At 44.7% G+C, this 20,289-nt stretch overlaps 1 protein-coding gene across 1 annotated transcript in view; it reads left to right on the forward strand.

The window, feature by feature from the left end:
* LOC311128206 (pleckstrin homology domain-containing family A member 7-like) overlaps positions 1-20,289 on the forward strand; it is a gene marked incomplete at its 5' end in the record, with an annotated part of 131,164 nt that overhangs the window by 38,984 nt on the left and 71,891 nt on the right. The window lies entirely within an intron of this gene.

A 20,289-nucleotide genomic window follows, 5' to 3' on the forward strand; every position in this document is an offset into this window, starting at 1 on the left:
CCAGAGTGCTCAGGGCCTCAGACTGGAGCGAAGGTTCACCTTCCAACAGGACAATGACCCTAAGCATACAGCCAAGACACCACAGGAGTGGCATCGGGACAAGTCTCTGAATGTCCTTGAGTGGCCCAGCCAGAGCCCTGACTTGAACCCGATCGAACATCTCTGGAGAGACCTGAAAATAGCTGTGCAGCAACTCTCCCCATCCAACCTGACAGAGCTTGAGAGGATCTGCAGAGAAGAATGGGAGAAACTCCCCAAATACAGGTGTGCCAAGCTTGTAGCATCATACCCAAGAAGACTCGAGGCTGTAATCACTGCTAAAGGTGTTTCAACAAAGTACTGAGTAAAGGGTCTGAATACTGATGTAAATGTAATATTTCATTTTTTTATTTGTAATACATTTGCAAAAATTTATAAAAACCAGTTTTTGCTTTGTCATTTTGGGGTATTGTGTGGAGATTGATGAGGAAAAAAAACAATTTAATAAATGTTAGAATAAGGCTGTAACATAACAAAATGTGGAAAAAGTGAAGGGGTCTGAATACTCTCCAAATGCACTGTATGCACTGAGCTTGTCTGATGCGTTAAGCACACTGTTTAATTAAATAATTAAGAAACACAAATGACTCAAGAAAGACCCCAATGGTCACACTGTGTTAAAAAAATGACAGTGAGTGCCTGTGTAACTGGTGCACGTTGTCTCGCTCTCCTCCCTACTGCATCGAAAAGGTCCCACAGCACAGCAAGTGTTTATTGCGCTGTCCATGCTGAAGCTGCAGCATAATTACAGCCATTTACTTTCTTACTGAAAAGTTCTGTTACTGAAATCCCTAATTTGTTTAGGAAAAACATTCCCTATTCCCTCAACCCTTGCTCTCTTTACGTGAAACATTTAAGCATCGCATGCATGTGACCAACAGGGCCTGACCTATAGCATATCATAATCACATAAATAAATTGGTTATAACAAACTCCAAACACAGTAACGTCAACAGCAAAATGGATGCGGAGGACTTGAAAAAGAAACAAAAAATGTAGAAATGTTTACTGGTTGCTCAGGCGGGAAACAGGAAGTCAGATCTGTGGAAGACATTTGACTTAGTTGTGGAAACTACTGGAGATCAGATAAAAGGAAGAATAGGAGCAAGGGTTGCGTGAGTATTATGTGTGCCAAACAGTTGCTGTTAGATTACGATATAAAAGAAAATCAGACCATTTGAAACAGTGTAAACAACACTAAATAAATAAGTGTACCAGAGTCTGTTCTAACGAGAAAAAAAAAGATATAAAAAGCCTTTATTACAGCAGACTAAAAACAGTTGCATGCATTTGTGAATTGTGGTTTATTTAATGTTTAGGCTAATGATTCAAAGCTCCCTTTGTTATTTCATTAAATCTAAAATGCTTGATTGCATTTCAAAGCATGAATGTCTCGTATGCTGTGTGATGGCATGAACAAATGAATGATTGATTGATACGGTATATATTGAAATATAGGCCTAAGTATGTTACGGTATTAAGACTAAACAGGATGCGCTCTTAGGCCTACAGCTCAATGGTGGTTATACAAGGCTACTATACAAAGCCTACTAATGATAACGACATTGCTTATTATTATAATGATGATCATAATAATAATTGTAATAATAACAATAAGAAGGAGACCAAGAGAAAGGAGGTTATAGGAGCGAGAGCTGCGTGCATATTATGTGTGACAAACAAGTGCTGTTAGATTACAATATTATTTTTCTGCCTGTTTGGAACAGTGTAAACAACACTAAATAAATTATAAGTGTTACCAGTCTGTTCTAACGAAAATAAAATTGTAAAGCCTTTATTACAGCATAGCAAAGATTCAAAACAGCCAAATCTGTGAAATTGCTTTATCTGACATTTTGCCGTTGCATGAGGCTTGGCGCTCACAGAATCAGCAATTAAACAAACACTCAAACAGGCAACAGAAGCAAGATCTGTCTTATTTCTGCAGATATCTATGGCTGAATACAGGTCCCGTGTAGCTCAGTTGGTAGAGCAAGGTGTTTGCAATGCCAGGGTTGTGGGTTCGATTCCCATGGGGGGCCAGTATGAAAATGTATGCACTCACTAACTGTAATTCGCTCTGGATAAGAGCGTCTGCTAAATGACTAAAAATGTCAACAAAAAAAAAGATTTATAAAGCCAGGCACATTTAACAGTTAGGCTATTGATTATATACCTAATTAGGTTGGGGTTTGCTCCCGCCTCAAATTTACCCCTTTTTCTCCCCAATTGGTAGTTACAGTCTTGTCCCATCGCTGCAACTCCCATACAGACTCAGGAGAGGCATGCATCCACCGAAACACGACCCAGTCAGCTTGCAGGTGCCCGGCCCGCCACAAGGAGTCGCTAGAGCATGATGGGACAAGGAAATCCCGGCCGGCCAAACCCTCCCCTAACCCGGACAACACTGGGCCGATTGTGTGCCGCCTCATGGGTCTCCCGCTCACGGCCGTCTGTGACACAGCCTGGGATCAAACCCGGGTCTGTAGTGGCACCTCAAGCACTGCGATGCAGTGCCTTAGACCGCTGCGCCACCCAGGAGGCCCTCTCCTCAATTTTCTTAGACAATTAGGCTAAACCCTATTTGCACGGGACTAGTATTACTAGAGAACGTTGGTTATGTAATTATTACCCCAGAATGTCCGTTATTCCAGACGACGATTTGGACAGGATTAGTTTTTTCCAAATTGCCCCCTGTAATTCTTTATTTTCTTCCAATAAATTGACAGTTATGACTGAAGTCCAGGCGATAACAGGGCTACACTGATAACTTGAGCTTGGATCCCAAGTTTCTAAACCATCTTTGTTATAGTGTCGCCATAATATTTGAATTGAGGAAGTGTGATTATTAGGATATTTTAGCGATCTGCAGTAGGCGTCCTAAATGCCCCCCAACCTTCAGATGTGAGCTAAACAGTGCACTTGAGATGCGTTTTTGAGGCTATGGATGCAAAAGTGAATTGATCATTTCCAAACATTTAGGTCAGTTGTATGCTGCTTTGCAATCTATTAACAGCAAGGGTTACATTAAATAGGTGCAATATTTTTTACTGATACAATATTCAATTCATACGCACAAAACGTATAAACAAAAGCATTCACTGTGAAAGTTGATACATGTAGGCCCTTCATATATAGGCTATGTGCAGCACTTCGTTCAATTTATCGAATCAGTTATTGTTTTCTTGCTAAAACCGTGAGCAACACCTGTCAAACTCAGACATTTCTCTCAAAACACAGGGATGTCGATTCGCACGGGACTAGTATTATCAGAGGACCTTGGAGTTCGCCAAAAAACAGCAGGTTATTCTGACTGGAATTGTTACTCTCCTGTACAAATTACTGACATGGCAGATTCGGACGGGACTAAAATTACAGATGTGGTGTTTTGTGCTTGTGCACATAATTACATTACCCGACCACCCCCAGTAAAACTAGTCCCGTCCGAATAGGGTTTAAGGCAAGGGCTGTTTCCTCGTCTCTGCTGCTGCTGCCACTGCCACATTGCTCTCAATCCCAATATGCTGGTTAATTTTGCTGCAATGCACATAGCAACATAGGGAAAAGCGCCAATTTTACGGTGCATTGAAGATTATGTTTCAGAACAGCGGACAGTAACCATATCCAACGCGGGAGAAAGCGCATTTGTTTTAAAATATTAGATTTATTAGTGTTGCACCATTATTTCTGCAGAATATAACCATATACAATTTCAGTGTCACATGTCTTAGAATGATGGACTAAGCCATCCCCGTGGCCTCCGCAATGGATTAGTCCACTGAGACAGGCGCCAATCAGGTGTCTTGTGCACCATGAAAAAATAAACTTGCTACTGCTCGGCTAAAGAAGTTTCCCTCAAAACTTGAGACATCTGTGGCATTGTGTGTTGTGTGACAAAACATTTTAGAGTGGCCTTTTTATTGTCCCCAGCACAAAGTGCACCAGTGTAATGATCATGCTTGATATGCCACACCTGGATTATGTTGGCAAATGATAAATGCTCATTAACAGGGATGTAAACAAATTTGTGCATAACATTTGAGAGAAATAAGCTTTTTGTGCATATGGAAAGTTTCTGGGATCTTTTATTTCAGATCATGAAACATTGGCCCAATACTTTACATGCTGCGTTCATATTTCTGTTCAGTATACATGTGATATAGAAATTCCTTGAATTTCCATAAAGGATTTCCAATAATAGCCTTGGTGATATCTACCAGAAGGTTAAGCTATTTGAAATGGGAGTGGATTCCCTGTAATATTAAGACCATGACCTTTCAACTCCCACATAATTTAGATCAACCCTGTGCTGCTGAGAAATACCAGGGAAGGGTTGTCTCTCCTAGTAAGATATCTGGCAGCTCACTATTTCCTCAAGACTGTCCAGCTGGACATCAGGCTCAATGGGCCAGATGGCTGGGTACTCCTGATGCCTGACTTCCAAAGCCTCTTAAGTCTCCACACCCTCTACAAGAGAGGACTGAAAATAGCCCCTGGATTCAATAGCTCTCTATCAGCCAAGTATAACTTCTCAGAATGTATTTGTTCACTTTGTTCACCCCTTACTTGCTGGATCATTTGAAGGAATGTATTGCGTACAGTACCCTGACTGACTTTGTCGTTTTGCTGGTTTGGTATCAAATCTATAAAAGCATCACATGAAAATCTCTAAGAGACTGATGACATTTTCTCTGTCACACCTATTGGAGATTGATTTGTATGAACTATGGTTCTGCTACAACTGCTTTGTAAAAGGATGACCTTGGTGGACAAGGTAAAGACACAGCTGGAGAGGATCTAAGGATCTAGTGAACCAATTTGTACCCACACAGTATGTGAATGCTTGGCATAATGCTGAATGAAGAGATTGAGAGAGACAGACAGCTCTTTGATACATCAGTGGTACGTTCTACAGTGCTTTGATAGCTGTTTGGACCACATGTGTCAGAAGCAGATGTTTAGTCAGAAATATATACTGATAATCATATTCTTCCATATTTAATACTTTATACAGGATTACAGTGAGTCAGTCATTCTTACCACTGGAGAAAAACCTATCAGTCTATTAGCCCCTGATGCTGCTTTGGGCCGTGTGTCTGTTTGTGTCTCCATGGTGGTGGGCCCTGTGTGTCAGTGCCACTGAGCGGTGCGGTGCAGTAGCGGTAATGGGGCGTTGTGTTGGGTTAACCGTGTGTATTAGAGCAAGGCCCTGTGGGAGCTGGGGCTGGGTGGCTCTGCTCTTTAGCCTGGGGTCAGTGTAATGAGAACTGCAGAAGGGCGCAGGAGAGAGAGGAGGGATGGAGAAATAGGGAAAGATGGAGAGATTAATTGGGAATGAGTTAGCTAGAGAGGGTTGGAAGGAGGAGGTAGGAGAGAGAGGCGGAGGGTGAAGGAGATGGATAGTGGGAGGAAGAGGAGGAGAAATTGCTCCTCTTGATGTTGATGCGCAGTCATAAAAATCTGTGTACGTTTAGATTCTATGCCCTGGGGGACTCTGGGGGAATGTTATACACACTCAGCCAAGCCAGCGTGGAGGTAAAAACAACCCTCTCTGCCGCAGTAAACATTAAATCAGAGTTGTGTGAAGAAGACCTCTGCCTCGGTCACTGGCGCAGACTCCTCAAACTTCCTCAGGGAATCGTTCCTCAGTGGCACAATTACCACAGACTAATCAATTTTCTCTCCCAGTATGTGTGTTTTTGCCTCAGCGTGATTCATAAAGGACTTACAGTAGTGAGTGCATACATTTTCATACTTTTTTTTTTTCTTCGTACTGGTCCCCTGTGGAAATCAAACCCACAACCCTGCCGTTGCAAGCGGCATGCTCTATCAACTGAGCCACACGGGACCACGTAATGCATAATGCATGGTATATCTAATTAAACTTGATGGTAAATATGGAATGTAGTTAAGATGGCTGAAGGCACATCTATAATAATTTATTTAAAAATAATAATTTATTTAACTTGTATAGCGCTTTTCATTACAGAAAATAATCTCAAAGCGCATAAAAAGCTAAACAAACAACACATTTAAATTGAGATGGTGGAGATTGAATCTCTATTTGGCTTCGGATGAAAGGCTGGGAGTTGAGGCAATTTGGATTGGAAAGGCAGTGTAGCTTCAGCAGAGGGGGCATCGATGGTACAGCCGGAACGGAACAAAGAAAGTCTGACAAACAGGCCTGGAGCGCTTCAGCAGTGCACCACTTCTGCTTCTCCGACAGTCAGTTCCTCCATCGGGCCCGCTCCTCCGTAGGTACTGGTCCTCCATTGCTAAACATGTAGCACCCACCTGGGTGATGCCATGGCTGCTAAAAAGAGCACAAAAAGCCACCACATCTTGGCAGTGGTTAAGAACAGTCCTTGAGCCTCTTCTGCCATCTCTAGACACAGCATGCAGTACTTGTTGTAATTCTTCCCTACAGATGAAACCATAAAGCTGGGCCTGCATTATTTGAATCCAAACAGCCAGCTAGCTAGAAGATAGCCAAACAGTCAAAAATATAGACTTTTCATCCCAATTCTGCAACTCTGAGCGTCAAGACCACGAGATGTAAGTGATCAACCCCCAGAGCAGTAAAACCCCAAAATATAGTTTAAAAAATGCAACAAAAACAAACAAAAAAATACAAAATGATGGACAATATTCCCTCTCTGCCCCTAGGCGACCTCACGGCGGCATGGCAACCATGGAACTCATGAACACATCTGTAGGTTATCTAACGGAGTGTCCTTCATATCTTATCCTCATACACCACCCATAAACACATGGCATCTCTTATCTCTGTGCTGTGAACAAGCAACATTTCCACCTGTCCTGTGCACAGTGCAATGTTATCCTATATTAGGCTGATGTATTATAGGATGAGAACAGATTTATTTAAAGCGTGTCAATACATGACACATGAGTTATTCTGCAATAATTACCATGCTATAATTACTACCTAGATCCCTAATAGATTTGACACCATCATAAATGGATTGTAGATGAACATGTGTGAGCATGTGTGTGTGTTTGTGTGTGTAAGGACATTGTGTGTATGTGTGTGTGTGTGTAAGGACATTGCATTTGTGTGTGTGTGTGTGTGTGTGTGTGTGTGTGTGTGCGTGCGCGTGCGTGCCTTTGTGTGTGTGTGTCTGGATGAGTGTGTGTGTGTGTGTGTGGCAGCAGGATAAAAGCTGTGTGTGTGTGGTACTGTAAGAGGATTGGACATGTTCCACAACATGAGGGGAGCTGAATCGGATTGTCACATGATCCATCTTTATCTCCTCTCCCTCAGCCCCAGGACATGATCCCTGTCTGTTTACATGGCAGCCAGGAAATGCTTTTGGAAAAAGAGGGATTAGCTCAGATACAGATTCCCTACTCCGAGGCCTACAATAGAATAAAACCATGATCCTCTTGTCTGGTATCCTTCCACTGTATGTATAGGGGGATAGAGTTAGCCTGTTAAAGTGATCCTCGCGTCACTTTTGATATTTCAAACCCTCTCGCCGTAGGCCAGGCTTGGAGATGTGGTGATATTATGCCCTTGACAGTTTCTACTCAGCGGAGCCGAGAGGAAACGTTTTCTAAACGACATGGAGAAACAACAACGACACCTTGGACGGGCGGTGCCGCCCCCTCCTGACGTGATGGATGTGTGTGATGGTAGGTGATGGTGTGGAGCAGTGTGATGGTGTGTGGAGCTCCGTTCCAGATGTGCAGTGCCCTTCATCACTGTCTCCCCCAGGCCCAGGCTCAGCCCAGGGAGGGAGAACAACAGAACGACAGGAGGGGCTACCACACAGCCCACTCCTCTCCTCCGCTCCGCCCATGCAGGGCTGTATGTGCCCTCATTAAACAACACACCTCCGGCCTTTACATCTCACTCACTCCATTACAGGAGACTCTGAATGACTGGTGTTGTCAGTGAGACATCATAGACCTGCTCTAGCCGTACTCAGCCAAGAGGCAAATAACCCCAGTTAGGGGATGAAGGCTATATTCTTGATGTAGCAGTAGCTTTCTGTTTTGATCTATTGTGATTGCTTTTCACTCTGGTGAGATTCCAATAGACCTAGACCAGAGCAGACTCCCCTCTCCCGTCTTGCTCCTGTGTTGAAGGCTGCAGTGCTGTGGCCAGTGGAATTGGATTGTACATGGCTGTGGAGGACATTGATTATTTTCTATTTACACAGCTACCGCTTCCATATGTCTCTGAAGACCTTTCTAGACCAACCACAGATGCTGAAAAGGAGTAGCTTCCACACAACCTATTTTGTGTTAATCTTGCTCAACAAGTTGTGTTATGTGACTTCCACTTTCATTCTTTCTTTGTTGTAAACAAACATTTTGTTCACACAACACACCGTTGGAGTCCAGCTAAGAGGTTGCCAAGCTATACATGTTTGACGTGACTCACGTTTAGCCGTAATGATTAGTGTTCATCTGATATTTGATTTATTTTTGATGTCAGAGGATTAAGAGGATCAGATCAGACAGATTGCCAAATGTGAACATATGCAATTTTGTGTGTGTGTGTGTGTATGAGCGTGTGTTCGCTCGAGTGTGTGTGTGTTCGATTTGCCAGTCACCCTCCTGTCCTCTTGAGGCAGATGTGAAAGGCAGATTGCAGACCGGAACATTGACACAGAGAGGAATAACAGAGCCAAGCCATTGAAAGACCTGGAGACCACTGGAGAGAAGATTATTATTTAAAAGGCACTGGTGAGAACCAAAAGCTCAACGTCAATATGGAAACTGATAACTGTTCCTGTATAGGAATGCTGAAAGCCTGCAGGTAGGAACCATTTGTTTTGATGCAATTATGTGTTTTACATGACACTGTTTGTCATAAGATTGATAGAGACGCATTTGAATAATGTCAAGGCCAGCGCATGCTGCTGTGTGTCAGTTTATGGATTGTAGCTGACTGCTGGGTTGAGAAACAACAGAACAAAGCGTTGTTTCCCAGATGTAAGCTGTTCTGTTGAACGTTACTCAGATCAACTGATGCCCCTTGTCTGCTTCTAATGATCTGCCGTTCAGTCAGTCGCCTATTACTGTGCTGTGGGAGATTAGACGGCATGTTTGATCAAAAGTCAACGCTGACTTCTCAATGTAGAGCAGCGTTTTTCACTTCTGTTTCAGCTCTTTTTCAGACGTTCCGATGGTCGAGTCCTTTTGTCATGTTCTCTCAGCGGGGGGGGGGGGGGAGTGACTTATTGTTCTTTTGATGGGGAAAATCTGTCACCTCTGACCTGTGAGGTGGTCGTGGTGCTGCTCCGCTCTGTTAGGCTGTGTTAGGCTGTGTTAGGAGCCTGGGTCTCTCAGGCATTGGGAGCAGAAGCAGCCTGTAAATTGTCCTTCCAGCCCCTGAAGCGTGGTGTATATTTCTCACCTGACCTCATGGAGACAGACACATTCTCCATGTGTTGTTCTGTACTGTACTAGTGGGCTGTGAGACAGCACAGTGGAGCGCCGTCCCCATTAGCAATGCATGGTACCTGCTGTAAATCTGCTCATGTTGTGACAGCCCTGCCAGTGTTTTGGGTAGGAATTTCAATGATTAATGCAGTTAACTGTAGAGATGAACGAGAGCCTCCTCCATGCCCACCACTTCTCTCCTCTCCCGGTCACCAGCTCCACATACTTATCTCACAAGTGGAGGGAAACATATTTAATCTGATGAGACGAGTACAAAACTGCTCTGAGTGCTTGTAAGCGCAGAAGTTTGTGTGTGTGTGTGTGTGTGTGTGCATGTGCGAGTGTGTGCATGCGTGTGTGTGTAATAATCCTGTACTGCAGTAAACACAGATGACCAATGGCCTTCACATGAGAACAGCAGTGAGCAGAGCAGTGAGTGAAATGGAGAGCTAGGGGGAGTAGTAGTGTAAACAGGATTGCTAGTTCCTTTAGCTGCTGGCCATTCGTTCCACACAGAGCTCCATATTTCAGAAGAACCATGGATTGTTTTCAGGACTCAGACTATTATTCCAGCATGGCCGGCTCCCTGAAAGGAGACAATTGAATTCTGCTGCGTTCTCCCTGATCCACAGTTTGTTATTTATTATTATTACCTCCAAGTATGAGTCCAGAGTTTACTTTAATAAGACCATTTAATTGCAAGCCAACATTGATTGAGCATGGCTTGATTTCAGAAAGGTCTGGGAGATAAAAGCAAATAATTAACAGGTTTATTTTGGCAAACGAGGACATAGCCCTCTCTCATCTCAGTCAAGAACATTTGTCATCTGTCAGTGAAACATCAATTAACTTAAACTTTTAGTGAATTCCTCAAGGTTAATTTGTGTCTTTTCTTGTAATTTTGCTGTAACCTGGCTGAGAAAGGTTATTGAATTAATCCACAACGTAATTAGTTTTATTTGATTTATTAGGTTGACTTAACCCTTATTACCCGGACATCATGAATACAACTACAGTCTCGTTAGCTTGAAATGATCTGATTAAATCACTTCAGCACATCGGCCTGTATAGAGAGATGACCCAAGATCTCCCAGCATTCCTGTTGTCGGATGAGATGGATGCATTCCTGTTGTCGGATGAGATGGATGAGACGGATGGATGAGACCAGAAGGTGTTGCTGAGTACAGAGTAGTACAGGATGTCTGTGACCTGAGAGGAATGTCATTCAATGTATGTCTTCCTATATGATCATCCTGTCTGTGTCCTGTCTGTGTCCTTGTTCCAGCCTTGACACAGTTGTCCTTTGATCCTGTGTCTGTGTTGGGCAGCGACTTCCAGATCATGTAGGAAGTGTAAACTTGGAGAGAAGTGGTCTGGAACACTAGCCAGGTCTCTGACATGGGATAAAATACTTAATCTCTCTCTCTCATTCTCCACTTCACCAGGACCCCAGACACCTCAGTGAGATTCTGCTCATTTTCCAAACTGCTGACTCTGCCTTTATCATCCAAAAACCCACGCTCACATTATTCCTTCTTCTTCCTATCTGGTAGGAACTGCCGGAAGGCTCTGAGATAAGGCACCACCTGCATTACATAAATTAAATGTTGTCTACAACACTGTAGAAGTTTAACACATTGAAAAAAGCCTTCTCTTGGCAATGCCTTCTTGGCATAGCTACTGTATGTCCGTTTCAAACTCTTTTCATAATCTGTGAAATCTGGAGCTGCTTAACTGGTGCTACAGCTTTTAGGAGATGTCTGTGTTTACTTGCGATTTCTGTCAGCGAGCACATTTCTTAGTATACAGTATGTATTTGGTCTGTAGTTGGTCTTTCAGTTTAGTCTTTAAGGCCTCTTGACGGCTTCATCTTGTCTGGCTGCGGCTGACTGCACTCGCCTGACTCTACCAGCCCCCTGCTGCCCTCCCCTAAACTCCCCTCTACTCCCCTAAACTCCCCTCTACTACCCTAAACTCCCTTAAACTCCCCTCTACTCCCCTAAACTCCCCTCTACTCCCCTCAACTCCCTTCTCCTCCCTCTCCTCCCCTTCCCTAAACTCCCCTAAACTCCCCTCTCCTCCCCTCCCCTCTACTCCCCTAAACTCCCCTACTCTTCCCTCTACTCCCCTAAACTCCCCTCTCCTCCCTCTCCTCCCCTCCCCTCTACTCCCTTAAACTCCCCTACTCTTCCCTCTCCTCCCCTCCCCTCTACTCTCCTAAACTCCCCTACTCTTCCCTCTACTCCCCTCCCCTCTACTCCCCTAAACCCCCCTACTCTTCCCTCTACTCCCCTCTCTCCCCTCTACTCCCCTAAACTCCCCTACTCTTCCCTCTCCTCCCCTCCCTCTACTCTCTCCCCTCTACTCCCCTCTACTCCCCTACTCTTCCCTCTCCTCCCTCTACTCCGCTCCCATCCCATTTACTCCCCTAAACTCCCCTACAGATGTAGGATCTTAATTTGAGCCAGTTTGCTACAACAGTAAAATAATCCTGCAGCAGCAGGAAATACTAATCAAATCAAATCAAATTTGATTGGTTGCATAGACATATTTAGCAGATGTTGTTGCTGGTGTAGCGAAATACTTGTGTTCCTAGCTCCAACAGTGCAGTAATATCTAACAATACACAACAATACACACAAATCTAGGGGAAGGGTTAGCTAAAAGGTTTAAGTTTAGGGTTAAGAGAAGGGTTAGCTAAAAGGGTTAAGGTTAGGGTTAGGGTTAGCTAACATGCTAAGTAGTTGCAAAGTAGCTAAAAAGTAGTAAGTAGTTGAAAAGTTGCTAATTAGCTAAAGTTGTCCGTGATGAGATTTCAACTCACAACCTTTGGGTTGTTAGACGTTCGCGTTATACGCCCACCCATCCATGCTAAAGTTGTCCATGATGAGATTCAAACTCCCAACCTTCGGGTCGCTAGACATTCGCGTTATACACACCGACCAACCACCCTACTTTAGCTAAAATGCTAAAGTTGTCCATGATGAGATTCGGTTATAATTCATTACATTTTTTGTAGGGGTTGATAAATTTTTTGTTAAGGCAAATCAAATCTGACATTTTAAAGTGGAAATTACAAACATTTGAAGCCTTGAACCTTGAATACACTACAAGTTTGCATTTGCTGCTGTGCAGGAAAATTCTCAGCAACAAAATAGTGATCAAATTAAGATTCTACATCTGTACTCTTCTCTCTCCTCCCCTCTACTCCCCTACCATCTACTCCCCGCTACTCTCCTCCCCTTCACTCCCCTCTCCTCCCCTCCACTCCCCTCTCCTCTCCTCCACTCCCCTCCCCTCCCCTCCCCTCCACTCCACTCCACTCCACTCCCCTCTCCTCCACTCCCCTCTCCTAAGTCTATAAACCCTCCACTCCCCTCTCCTCCCCTACCTCTCCACTACCCTCTCTACTCTGAGCTGAGCAGGATTATTGGGAGGCCAGGCAGGGAGGCAGGGAGCCTTCAGCCAGCCCAGAGCCTAGCAACCATGGGACACTCCCTAACAGGCCTGGGTCTGGGCAGAGCAGCGGAGGGGAGGGGACACTACCTAACAGCTCTGGGTCTGGGCAGAGCAGCAGAGGGGAGGGGACACTACCTAACAGCTCTGGGTCTGGGCAGAGCAGCAGAGGGGAGGGGACACTACCTAACAGGCCTGGGTCTGGGCAGAGCAGCAGAGGGGAGGGGACACTACCTAACAGGCCTGGGTCTGGGCAGAGCAGCAGAGGGGAGGGGACACTACCTAACAGGCCTGGGTCTGGGCAGAGCAGCGGAGGGGAGGGGACACTACCTAACAGGCCTGGGTCTGGGCAGAGCAGCGGAGGGGAGGGGACACTACCTAACAGGCCTGGGTCTGGGCAGAGCAGCGGAGGGGAGGGGACACTACCTAACAGGCCTGGGTCTGGGCAGAGCAGCGGAGGGGAGGGGACACTACCTAACAGGCCTGGGTCTGGGCAGAGCATAGGAGCTATGTGTATCATTCACTGTGTTTCTGGTGAGTTTTGTGCTGATAGCAGTCCAGATGAAAAGGCTTTTAGATTATCTGTTTGCCTGTAATGTATTTTTGTGCTGATATCAGATTAAGATAAGGATGAATGAATACAGGGTATGAGGAAAACAAGGGTTCTCTCTCTCTGTTACTCATCTGTCATCCCATATTCTGTAGTATTTTCTGCCGTCCCACCACAGATGAGATTTTGCCTGGTGTTATCAATATTCATGTTTATAGCTCTCGTAGATACTGTATGACAATATCATCAGTGTGGCGTGGTGGGGACGGGGTGCCTGCGGCCGTCTCAGGCAGTAATGTTATAGGCCCTAGGAGTCACCTCATTACTCTGGCAAATGAAGCCCTGGCTCGAGCCCTTCTGATTGGCTGGCTGGATAAGACCAAGGCATCATGTCACATCTCCCAATTACAGCCTGCAAATAGTCCGCAATCAAGATGGAGAGGCTCATCTGAGCATGAGAATTGAATTCTGGGACCTGGACTGAGCTTCCTCCTTGTCTGCCTGCTCTGAGTCTCTCTGTGTCTAGAGAGGAGAGAGCAGGGCCGGCATTATGGGCGGTCCTTAGGGGGCCTGGCCCGCCCTACCGTACCTCCTTGCCCGTCCAAATGAAATATTGAAATATTGATCATTATTTGACTTAGATGTGCGCCGACAGAAAGACGCATCAATCTCAGATAAAGCATCTGAGCGATCGAAACAGTGCCCCTCTGTCTCTGTATGTGTAGACCATGTACAGTATCTGATGCTGTCTGGACAAAAAGAGTATGGCATGTCATACTATTTCTGGCCAGACAGAATCAGATACATGGGCTACATATAGTAAGACAGAGGGGCGCTGTTTTGCTCGCTTGGATGCTTTCTCCGGTGAGATGCTGTAGTTTCATCAGAGAGGAAGGGCTCACTCGACAAAATGTGTCCAGAATAAGCCTAATGCATTTCTATGGGAATAATATGCAGACCTAAGCTTGTCGCCTGCCTTCCCGCCTTTGGGACAACGACTCCCATTGTTAGGGCGGAGGCATGAGCATCTCATCATTATATACAGATCTCTGGTTTCAGCCACTTGGGAATTGGAAAGGAAAGTTGGCGGGTTCACAGTGGACTGTTCGGATGCCGGCTTCCTCTAAAGCAGGGGTGTCAAACTCATTCCATGGAGGGCCTAGTGTCTGCGAGTTTTTGGTTTTTCCTTTCAATTAAGACCTAGACAACCAGGTGGAGTTCTTTACTAATTAGTGACCTTAATTCATCAATCAAGTACAAGGGAGGAGTGAAAACCCACAGACACTCGGCCCTCTGCGGAATGAGTTCGACATACAGTATGTGCTCTAAAGTAAATTGATGTTTTGCCAAAATTATATAATTACTCCTGTCTAAATAAAATCATTTGAAATACTTCACCAGAGAGCATGACTTAGCCACAGATGATCATTAGCTTCTTTAAAGTGCATAGGCCTATGCCTATTTGGGAAGTCCGCAATTTGGGCAGCGCACGTGGCAATAGGCCTAGCTGATTATTGAGTTGCGGCTGTCAGTGAAAAGGGTCTCAAATATGCATGAAGATGATGTGTCTTGAGTATAATTTAAAATGTTGAGACAAGAAGAAGGGGAGGGGTGTTGGGCGAAGATATGATGCGTCTCTCTCGATGCATGCACTCAGTTCTCCAGAATGGGCTCAGCTGTCTTCCGCATTCATTGTTTCATTGTGTGAATTGTTTGCCCTTTAATTGTTTATTTGTATAAATTCCCCATTATGTCACCAGTAGGCCTAGTAAATGTACCATTCATCCCCGTCATTTGGTTACATTAATTTCTGTTAATGTCTTAATTACAGTCATTTATCGTTCTCATTCTCTGAGTGGAAACATTGTTTGCAGGGTTCACAACCTGCTACACTAGTGAGAAACAAGTTTTGGTTTATTTCATAACCATCATTTACGAGTTTTGTCAAATTTTTCATCGTCTTTTGTTTGGAGTGCTCCATGTGAGCAATGACGGTGTGTCTGGTTTCTCTGTCCTGATAACGTTGAGGGAGCGCGCGCCTGAGCACGCATAGAAGTAGGACTACCTGGCCTGCTGCGCGCAAATGTAGGAAAGTGGCCATTTAGGGATGACTGATTTCTGATTGTCTAAACTCACCATGTCCACCATTAATAAGCTGAGCTTCATAGTACATTGTTCTTCACCTCACACAGTAAGTCAAACGAAGTCTGCTTTTTTAACATCCATTGCAAATGATATTAGTTCCTCACAATATTAGAAAAAAAAATCAAACACTCTCCCAGTTTCGATAATCACCTAGACTCAGTGTGAAAGAGCAAAATATCATGATCTGATGATCCGATTATCCAGTGTAAAAATATCATGATCTGATGATCCCATATATCCAGTGTAAACGTCAGCTGTCTGGAAACTCTGAGAGCCCAGAATAGGCTAGTTGATACAATTTAGCAAGTTCTCTAGTGCTGGATCCAGTTAATTGACTCCAGAGTGGCGCAGTGGTCTAATGCACTGCATCGCAGTGCTAGCTATGCCACTAGAGATCCTGGTTCGAGTCCAGGCTCTGTCGCAGCCGGCCGCAACCGGGAGACCCATGGGCGGTGCACAATTGGTCCAGCGTCGTCCAAGGTAGGGGAGGGTTTGGCCGGCAGGGATGTGGGTTAGTTTCCCACGGGGGCCCAGTATGAAAAAAAAAACTTTTAAAAAAAACGTATGCATTCACTAACTGTAAGTCGCTCTGGATAAGTGCGTCTGCTAAATGACTAAAATGTAAATGTTTTTTCACTCTCTCGCTTACTCTCTCCTTCCTCTCTCTCTCCCTTTCTCTCTCTCTCGCTAACACTCTCTTTCTCTCTCTCTTTGTGGTAAAAGAGAGAGAAATGTTTTTGTGTGTCATAGTATTCCAAGTGCAAGCAAGGAGAACACAGCACTGTCACAGGCTTGCCATCTAGTCATCTCCTCCAGATTAGGACTGAAGTGTGCTTCTGTCCCAGGGTTCCAGAGACAGTTTTCCAATACATATTGAGGCAAAGCTCATTAGAGGATGTTAACAAACCAAATGTTGGAACTGACGTATTCAGAGGTGCATTATACTTTTGTTGATGTTGTCCTTGAGCGTGACTGCTTTACTAAATGCACCCAGTTGAAATGGATGGTGGATAAACGTGTGAGTGAGTTCAGGCGGACAAAAGGGGAAATGGGCAACAGGACAGAACATTGTGTGTTGTCCTGGAAGTGTCAAGTTTTGTTTTCCAGGCAACTGAAGGGTACTTATGCCAAGCTAGTGCAAGGGTCATGGCACTCCAGCAGACTCAACTCCTCTGATCCTGAGGTAAATAACAGAGGGGACTGCTTGTCACCACTGTCTATGGGCCTGGTGGTACATTTACATGATCTACTCATTCCTTTCAGCAGGCGCTGTAGGCTATCGTTGTTAGTCAGGGACTAACAAGTCATTGACAAGATCATTTGGTGTACATACTGTCATTGGAAGAAGTTGTTGTTGAAGTAGCAAGCGATTAATCTGAATAAGGAGGTGACAGTGTTGTAGTCTATGGATGGGGATGAAGAGCAGCGAAAGACAAAGAGGGGTGGACAGTCAGTGTTCGGTGCCAAAACACAGACAGGCCTTATCCCCTCCTCTCCTAGCACCATCCTGTTTGTGTATGCAGTTCACAGGGAGGTGACCCTTGATTGCTTTGGATGGCAGTCAAGTAGTGAGCGATTTGGATACGGCATGCAGGGGCTGGATCTATGGGCATTAATTATTTCCCCTGAAGTTGCAGGACTCCTCATTGATTCTCCCTCCGATCCTCATCCCCCTTGTTCCAGATAACTTCCAACTTTTTATTTTGCCACAGCAAATCTCTGTCTGTATTGATCCCAAGATAAGTGCCTTTGAAAGTCATTTCATTGTGATGGTTGGAGGGGGCCATAAAACAGCAATTTATTTGATGAATTACATCAAATCATTGTTTATAAATATTTATCAGTTGGCTAATTTTGTGCCATTGGAGTAATGGAAGTGCTGATGTGGACACACTTGAATGGCTCCCTCCTCTTCCTCTCCCCCAGGCCTCTCTTACTGCTTGGACTGCTGTTGGCACTGCCTGGAACAATGACAAACAGGAGTGAGAGTGTTGATGAGTGTTTATCGCACCGTAACCAAGAGCAACGTTTCTACTATACAAGCTATTAATGTCTGGCCATAAAAAGGGGCAACAGAGGAGATTTATGAGAGGAGAGCTGCTGAGATGGCCATTCTGTAAAGGGCCTACTTGGACACCAGGAGACTTCAGTTGGATTAGATGGCTGAAGACCAAGCATCTCATTTGTTTACTTGGTCATAGGTTTTTGGTCTGTGTCTGGCATTGCATGTCTCCCCTCCCACTGGGCACAGACATAATTTCAACGTCTGTTCCACGTTGGTGCAACGTAATTTCATTGAAATTACATGGAAACAACGTTGATTCAACCGGTGTATGCCCAGTGGGCTGACTACAGTCTCATCTTAGGAACAGCATCAACATTCTCTATCAGAGGAGTGATTCCTCTTCTAAGCCTGGAGAACAAAGTGTGTGAGAGAGTTGCCATCTCGTCCAGCTAAACCCCTCATTATGGTCCCAGGGCCCCTCTCCTTTCAGGCCTCTCTAATTAGCTGTTGGCTAGCCTCTGCTTTGGAGCAGCGCGACCTTGTGGCTGGAGGTGTGTGGTACAACACTGCATTGTAATGTGCTGTGTCAGAAGAAGCATCGTGTCTTGGCTGTTGTATGCTGCCCAGCCTCTCTGTGTCCTCAAGCGTCTCCCCCCTGCCAGGGTGACACAGTGCCAAGGTTCAGGCCTTGTGTTTACTTCCCATGGAGTGTGTTGGGACCTGCCAGGGCCACTCTGTGCCCAGTGCCCAGCAGTGTCTCAGGGCTTTAGAGCTGGCCGTCTGCAGTGTGGGCCTGGATGAGGAGTGAAGAGGGTCCGATTGTTCCCACAGGGGCAAGCTAGGCAGAGTTGATCCACCTGTAAAAGAGTCCCTGCCTGTGTGGTTGAGATATGTTTCAGTCCGGCCATAAAACCAGCCTAATGAGGTAAACTCAGCCTGTCAGACAGTCAGTTACTCTGCTAAAGGAGATTGGAGAGAATGTATAAAGTACAGAGTAGAGGAGTGTTTTCTTCGCTGAAGTAAGGCTTGCCAGTCAGCGATGAGATGAGATGGGAGGGCTCAGGGCTGGGTAGCCAGGCGGTACCCTGCAGGTTTTCCCATTTTCTCATTGAATGACTAGAAGCTTTTCAGTGCTCCAAATGGTTTTTGTAGCTCTGCATGGATAATTTCCCACAAAATGTTTTGAATTGAAGCTGGCATGGCTGCAGTGCTTAGTTGAGGGAACTGATAAAGGCAAATGGACATCCTCATGCAGAATGATCATCCTCTTAATGGGCTTAACTCATTTTGCTGGGATAATAACCACCGTTAAAATAATTCACTCTGCTAGGCCTAACCAGACTTATTAGATTCTGAATGTCCCTGACTCTGTGGCTTTGCCTTACTCTGTACCTTCCCATTCACATTGGTAATGGCCTTTTACATAACTGGAAATGATTGTGATGAAAGGGCTCTATGACTCTCCATGCTAACTCTGTCTCATCATTTAGTCTTAGATTAGATCTACTCGTTTTTATGTAGTTAGAAAAACAAGCCTAATTTATTGTGCCAGACAGCTGCCAATATGAATCTGGTGTTTGATTTCCAATAAAAGTAATTAACCCCCTGTGTCAAATGAATGCTACATGCCATGGTGTTCACTGGTGATTAGTAGAAACGCACACAGTGATGAGAAATCAGTCACAGTCAGTGGTACTTGGTGTTCTGACCTGCATAGATCTGAAAGTAGTCTCACATTAGTTACATCTCAATAGATTCAGATTCAACATTCCTCTGCTGAATCTCTCACTGACTAGGCCTATCTGAGATGGATCTGTCTACACCTGAGTTTAATGATCAACCCAATGTTTATAGAAGCTTTATTGTCTCTATTGAATTAGCTAAGGAATGCTGTCTAAGTTCTGCAATAAATGTGTTATAAAATCAATTGCATCGTATACTAGCTAACTTTCACTTCAAGAAGATAAACTATGTTTCTTTTAATAAAGAAAGGGCTAGCTACTAGCAGTTTTTTTTGTATTTCCTAAGCTTTTCCTTATGGCACATGAACCATGGTTGTTTACCAGTTACAATATTGACCACGGGGCAGTGTCAATAGCACTTGCTCTCTGGGCCTGCATACCTCTGGATCAGTTTCACTTCCTTCTCCATCCCCATGAGGTCACAGCACACTATTGTCCTCAGCCAATCTGCTGACCCACAGCAGGGGTTATAAAAGAGGTACTATACCTTCCGAAAGTATGTGTGAAAAACAGACAAACGTACCCTTACCTCAGACAGTGGTTTCTGTTAACAAGGAGAAGATAGATTCCTCTGCACCCTGTCACAATGTGTGATATGGAGTGTGGAGCAACTGATTGACTACTGCATGCCCAAATTTGGGAAAATCAACCAATCAGGAGCAGTGAGGTTTCCATGTTGGGAGAACTCCATGTCAATGTCCCCTCCCACCTTCCCCTGTCCCTAGCTCCAAGGCTGCCACTCAGAGGAAAGACAAGGTACTCTGTTGACAATAAAAGTGCCAAATATGTGGGCCAGGATGAAATTATTAATAGTAACAAAAATGTGAATCTGACCTGACTGTGAGAAACTGAGGTTGTGTACATGTTAGAAGGTGTGAGTGCTGAGGACTTGCCAGGACAGGTAAAAACCAGTGTTTATCTTGGCCCATATAGAGATGGGA

Source organism: Coregonus lavaretus (assembly GCF_964263955.1).
Source record: "Coregonus lavaretus genome assembly, chromosome: 4".
NCBI classification, from domain to species: domain Eukaryota; kingdom Metazoa; phylum Chordata; class Actinopteri; order Salmoniformes; family Salmonidae; genus Coregonus; species Coregonus lavaretus.